Genomic DNA, 6,691 nt, shown 5'->3' with positions numbered 1-6,691 from the left:
TTACTGATCACTGAAAATCTTATTTTAATATTTAACCATCAATGAATGTCAAAAATAGCTCTTTGCAAACCCATAAGCCCGTACAAAGTCAAAACAAGACAGAGCAATGATGAGAAATTAGAAATGCAAATGATGCTGGGTTGTAAGAACGTTTGTCAGTTGAATTGCCAGACTAAATTGTGACGAATGGGCTGGATCTTGAAGGTATCTGCTGTAATCCCTGAAAAGCACATCTTGGTATTGCATCTAGAAGTGCATACTTTATATCCATTATAAAAGGACTGCTGATGTAGTTCAAAGCTACAAAGGTAGTAAAGGCAGTACAGCTCAACTCTGTATACACACATGGACCAAAATGGAGAATGAATTTGAGAAATTTAAAAATCCTATGTCTATCACTACACTGTAGTGTGGTATTAAGAGTTTCTGCTCCATTAAGAACCTTAGCACTGTTGTAACATTTTTATTCTGTGGATCTATTGTGCAGTCCTACAAGTTAAGAACTCAATGGATTGCTGCCATTTGTATCATCATAATTTGATTTAATTATGTTAAATTGCATTTTTTGCAAACTTTTGTCACATTGTGCCCTGCCAGCCCCAATGGTGAGTTGACTGCTGCATTATGGTTCATGTTTGCTGTCTTCACTAGACATCTTCTATGGGCACACACAAGTATATTCACAGGCAGGAAGTGGAGAAACAACAGAAGTCACTATTTTTGCTGTTCTTTTGATTTCTGCTGATTTCAGAGAACCTCTGGAAATTCCATTTTTGTGTGTTAATGGGTTTTTTGGTCTATCTATCATGATTGAGATTAATCCACTCATGCTTACATTTTCAAGTTGGCATTTTATGTGACTCCCATCTTCTCAGCCCAATTATGAATGAACCTTTTTATTTTATACCTGTTTTGGTTCTTTTCCTCCATACAAATAGACACTTTCAGTATAGGTGACGAGTGAGCAGATGGTATGAAATCCATTCACTGAGCTATCAAGCTGGAAAACCACACACATTAGGTGCAAAATATATTTTGCAAAGGTTCAAAAGTCAGTGTTTCATCTTTAAGAAAACATTGATACCCAGAGGAGCCTCACCTCCTTGCGCAGGTTTTGTCCATAGGGCATTGTATAAATGGCACAATTGCTGAGATCTGGAACTGCAAGGAGTGAAAGAAAGCATATCCTTTTCAAATGCAAACTGTTTGTGACAGATTTGTGGTTGGACCATTGATTGAAGCCAGCATTGTGGCGTGTATATTGGCACAGTCACAATATAAATAGCTTGATTACAGTTAAGGATGCCAGTGACTGGATTTTCCCTTCCCCTCCCCCATATCCTCTGGTCAAACTAATTGACCACATGAGAATAGGCACATTTTAATAATGGAGTTTGTGCCTAGGGGATTAACAATCTGTTTTGTGTCTAGCTAAATCCTTCAAGGTTCTACAGTTTCTTGTAGCATAATTTTAAATCATAACAAAATGTAACAGATGTAGGTAACTATGACTGCAGAACTGAGCAACTCTGCATGGAGTCATTCATTTCCTCGCAAGGAGCCAACTTTTTGGAAGGAGAGTGATGTGTAAATGGAAAAATAGATGACTAGTTTAGGAATGACCTTGTCCCAGTTCTTTGTAACATTGGTGAAGTTCCATTGGCTTAAAATTGAAATCTATAACAAAACTTCAGATGATAGTGTTCTTTTTTCAAGTCCACAGCCTTTCTTTACAGAATAAAGATGGAGCTAGCCAATGCAACTAATACATGCGCATGTGTTTGCTTCTCTTCTTCTAGAACGTAATCGATGGCGACCTGTGTGAACAGTTCAACTCCATGGATCCCATAAAACAGAAAAGTGTGGCAGAGGAACTGGACAGAACACCAGCTGAGGTGTCCAAAAAACTGGAAGACATCCGAACCCGTTATGCATTTTAGGAGCATGTACACCGTCTCCCCCTCGGGAATTTATGGCGCTTCACTTTTACCTGCACGAATGGCATTGTATAGTGCTAGAGTGTGCTTCAGTCAGAAAGGCAACTTTCACTGTTTGAAATGGCTGGAACTTTCTCTTGTAAATACAGTTTTGTACATTACAATGTTTAAAGATTTTGTTGGGAGGGAGGGTTGGGGCATGCGTAGAACACTTTTTGCAGGTGCTTTTGAGAGACATTACTGTGTGAATAGCACCCATTTTTTTTTAAGAGTTGCTTTTCCATTTGAGAGAACAGCAGAATAAAGTCCTCATTTTAATAAATCTAGTGTTTCCTTTGTCTCACTTCTGAGCTGCAAATCAGTTATTTCGTGCAAAGCTCCCTGGTCTGAAGTGCTGAACAGGAAAGTGACATGTCAGCTATATGTTGGCACAGCTGGAAGTCCCTCACAGCACTTCTGCAAAGGTACAATAAGAGGAGAAAGAGCTTCAGGATGCTGAATATTTTATCTCCTTCATTTGTAAAAACAGGTTTAATCACCTGAAATCTTCAAGAGCAAGTTCAATGCCCGCACAGTTTCATTAAATCACAATTAGAAGAGGCATCCTCGGCTTTTTCTTTCTTTCTAATCACTCCATGTCTCTCCTCAGTCCACCAAGTCTTGAGGTGGGTTGTGAAATGAAGGCTACTCCCTGAGCTGAGATCAGATGGTACACACACACACTGGGCGAAGCGTGGCTCATTTACACTCTTCACAACTTGTTCTACACTGGGAAGGGGCACGTAGGAGCCAGATATTCATTAGGACAACAATGTACCGCTCGTTTGTTGACTTTTGTATGATTGTTTTTAAAAGCTTTGAAGACCCATTTTTCTAGACGGTGGCTCTGAAGGGTCCTGCTCCTCTGATGCTGCCTGGCCTGCTGTGTTCCTCCAGCCCCACAGTGTGTTGTCCCGTTCTTGTACAAGGTTATTTCCATAGACATAATTGGCCACTCATATTTAGCAGTACTGGCTGCCAAATCAGTAATTCGGAGAATCATCATTAGTTTGTTCATGTTATAAATGAGCATGATTCCAGCAGGAATGCTCACTTTTCTTTGTCTCCTTAGCCTTCCCTGCTGCCTTGACCATTGTTCCAAGTCTGATTTCTAATCATTCATGTTTACAGCTACCAGGTAAATTAAGTACTGCATCCACACAGTCAATAGTAATGTAGCTACAAAGCTTTACTAACCTAAATCTGATGGTTCCAGAAGGTGGAGTTGTCGTCGTTTGTATGTTGTCAGCTACAACATTGAACCAGTTTATATATAATTGGATGTTGAATGTATGAGGAAGAGCATTAAATGTTAGCATTAAATATGATTAGACTTCCTCATTCTTTCGGGCATAATAAATTTCTTTCTTATCCTGTTAAATCTTTATTAATTTGGTTAACTCAGACTTTGCAAACAGTTGTTGCAAATGAAAGCAACAGCTAGATTACATCCTGGCGTCACTGTTGTACAGCACAGAAATAGACCGTTCAGCCCAATCTGCCCGTGCCGAACAAGTTTCCTAAACTGAACTAGTCCCATTTGCGTGCATTGGGCCTGTATAGAGCATGCCAAATGCCTTATTCACCACCCTGTCTACTTGTGATGCCACTTCAAAGGAACTATGTACCTGAACCCAAGATTCTCTATTTGGCAACACTCCCCAGGGCCTACCATTAACTATGAGTCCCTGCCCTGGTCTGTCTGACCAAAATGCAACACCTCGCAATTATGTGAATTAAACTCCACTTGCCATTTCTCAATGCATTAGCCTAGTTGATCAAGATTCTATTGTACTCTTAGATAACCTTCACTGTCTGTTATACCACCAGTTTTGGTGTTATCCACAAACTTACCATGTTTCCTACATTTTCATCCAAATTGTTCATATAAAAAATGACACTTAGCCAAATTTTTCAAGGTTCTTGCCTTGATTTCACCTTGGAAAATGTACATATTTTTCTCATTGTCCAGAGAGTTATCTTCGAAGGGGTGATGTATTGAAAGTGTCTCCAGCCTGAGGTCAGAATTTCCAAGCTTGAAGAGTAGGTGGGGTCACTCTGGAGCATCACAGTAGATGGGTTTTCTGGTCTGTATGTCCAGTGGTGTGCACCCCACAGGCAGTGCTGAGAGTAGCAGGTGGATGGCCATTGAAGTGCAGGAATCTTCAGACTGTGCCACTGCTGGGCACTGAGCAAGGTATTGCTGAGATTGTTGATGTCCTGAGGGAGTGCAGCCCAGACCATGGCATCAATGGGTAAGGAACTGTGAAGAGTGAATAACTAAATGAAGAACTGCAGTTTCTTTTTGAATAAGATGATTTCTTAATTATGGTGGGGACAAACAGGTAAATCTGTAACTTATTCAGTCCTGCATGGTGTGTTCTTTCCCAATGGCAGAGTTAAGAACATCATTGAGATGATGCAGAATATTCTGTAAGTGGTAGGGAGTGAGGTGTGCACATTGGTACCAATGACACAGACAGCAGAAACTGATGTTCTAAGATGTACAGGACTTTGAGAAGACATTTTAAAAAGTAACCCCTGGAGTATAATAATTTTTGGGTTATTCCCAGTGTAACGTGGTGGTAATTTTTGGTTTGCTCCCAGTGTCACGTGCTAGCCAGAGTAGAAACAGGAAGGTAGGATCAATGTGTAGCTTAAACCATGGTGTGGAAGGAAGGGTTTCAGATTCATAGGGCAGGAGGCACCTTTTTCGAAGGGGATGGTTAAACCTCAACAGCACAGGGACTGATGTATCTGCAGGAAGGGAGGTTTTCTTGTATGGTTATTGAGGATTTAACCTAAACTAAGAGGTTGGACACCAGCAGGAAATAGGAATAAGGACAGCATGTAAACAGTCCTGGAGAAGAAAATAATGCCATATTATCAGGAGTTGAACTAAAGGAAAGCAATTTAAAAATCAGCATTCTGAGGTAAATGTAAAAGTGTGGTGAATATGGTCGGTGAGCTACTAGCAAAAATAGCGGTGTAGAAATGCTATGCAGTGACAAAATACAAATGCCCGTTAAAACTGGGGACAATTGAGCACTTAGTATACAAGGATATAAAATGTTCTAGAGGGCCCTCTTGTGGCACAGTGGTAGTGTCCCAGGTCCAAGTCCCACCAGCTCCAGAGGTGTGTAACAACATCTATGAACAGGTTGGTTAGAAAAATACAGTTCAGGAATTCTGAAAAACAGTAAGAACAAAAGGAGGTGGAGTAGCAGTACCGATTAAGAAAGTCATTACAATGTTGGAAAGTGATCACCTTAAGGGTGTAAAGGACAGGGTGTTGTTTGTTGAGAAGTGAGAACAGGTTTGGATCAAGTGACTTGGGTATGCTATTGGTCTTCAAATAAAGTGAAATAGAGGAACAAATTGGGAGGGAAATCGCAGAATATAGAATGATGGTGCACTTTAATTACCCTTTTATTAATTGGGATGATCTTAGAGTAAGGAGAGGGGAATATTTGGGTAAAAGTGATAATGTCATAAAGTTTTGCTTATTAACCACAAAGATCAAAAGGAACAACCTGATATTGACCTAAATTGGAAGACAGCTAATTTCAGTGGGATGATAAGAGATGGGACTTAAGATTGACTAGAAATACTGTATTGAAACACTGGGAGATCTTTACCTGAAGCATCAGTTCCTTACATGCTAGATATTTAATGAAACAGAAGAATGTGCAATGCGTGCCAGGTGAATTCCTCAAGTGAGGACTGGGCTAAATGCAGCACGTTGCGAGGGGAAGTCAATATGAAATGAAGATTGGCAAACAGGGTATGCGAATAGAATGGAAGCCAACATAAATGGGAACTCCAAAAGTCTGGTACAAAGATGAGGGGATTCAGATTGAAGATGTTGGGCAAGAGGTGCAGACAGATTGCAAGAACTTCCTTAGACACAGAGTGGTAATGAACTGCTCCTAATCACTGTCAATACAGTGTGCGGCTGGAGGAACACAGCAGGTCAGGCAGCATCAGAGGAACAGGAAAGTCAGCATTTTGGGTTGGAACCTTTCATCAGGGCTGGGGAGGGGGAAGGGAGCTGGGGAAGTAAATAGAGGAAGGAGCGGTGGGGCTGGGGGAAGGTGGGTGGGATGGTGATGGGTGGATGCAGGTAGGGGGTAGTGGGAATTGGGTCGGTGGGAAGGGTGGGGCAGATAGGTAGAAAAGAAGACAGACAGGTTGTGTAAGATCAAGGAGGCAGGGATGAGAGGGGAGGGTTGGACGTGGGATGTGGCTGGGAGTGGGGAAGGATTTTGAAACTGGTAAATTCTACGTTAAGGCCATCGGGCTGTAGACTGCCGAGGCAGAATATCAGGTGTTGCTCCTCCAGTTTATGCAGGGGTGTCATTGTGGCACTGGAGGAGGCCCAGGATGGACATGTCACCTAGGGAGTGGGAGGGGGAGTTAAAATAGTTGGTGACTGGAAAGTGTTGTTTGTTGCATGCAGAGCGCAGATGCTCTGCAAATGAGTCACCAGGTCTCCGCTTGGTCTCACCCATGTAGAGGAGGCCACATCGGCAGCAATGGATACAGTAGGCCAAGTTGGAGGATGTACAGGTGAACCCCTGTTAGATATGGAAAGTTTGTCTTGGGCCTTCGATGGAGGTGAGGGGGCAGGTGTAGCACTTCCTGCGGTTGCAGAGAAAGGTGCCGGGGGTGGTGGAGTTAGTTGAGAGTATGGAGCAGACGAGTGAGTTGCGGAG

Source organism: Rhincodon typus, chromosome 15 (genome assembly GCF_021869965.1).
Source record: "Rhincodon typus isolate 14 chromosome 15, sRhiTyp1.1, whole genome shotgun sequence".
NCBI lineage: Eukaryota > Metazoa > Chordata > Chondrichthyes > Orectolobiformes > Rhincodontidae > Rhincodon > Rhincodon typus.
This window is presented reverse-complemented; position numbering follows the sequence as displayed.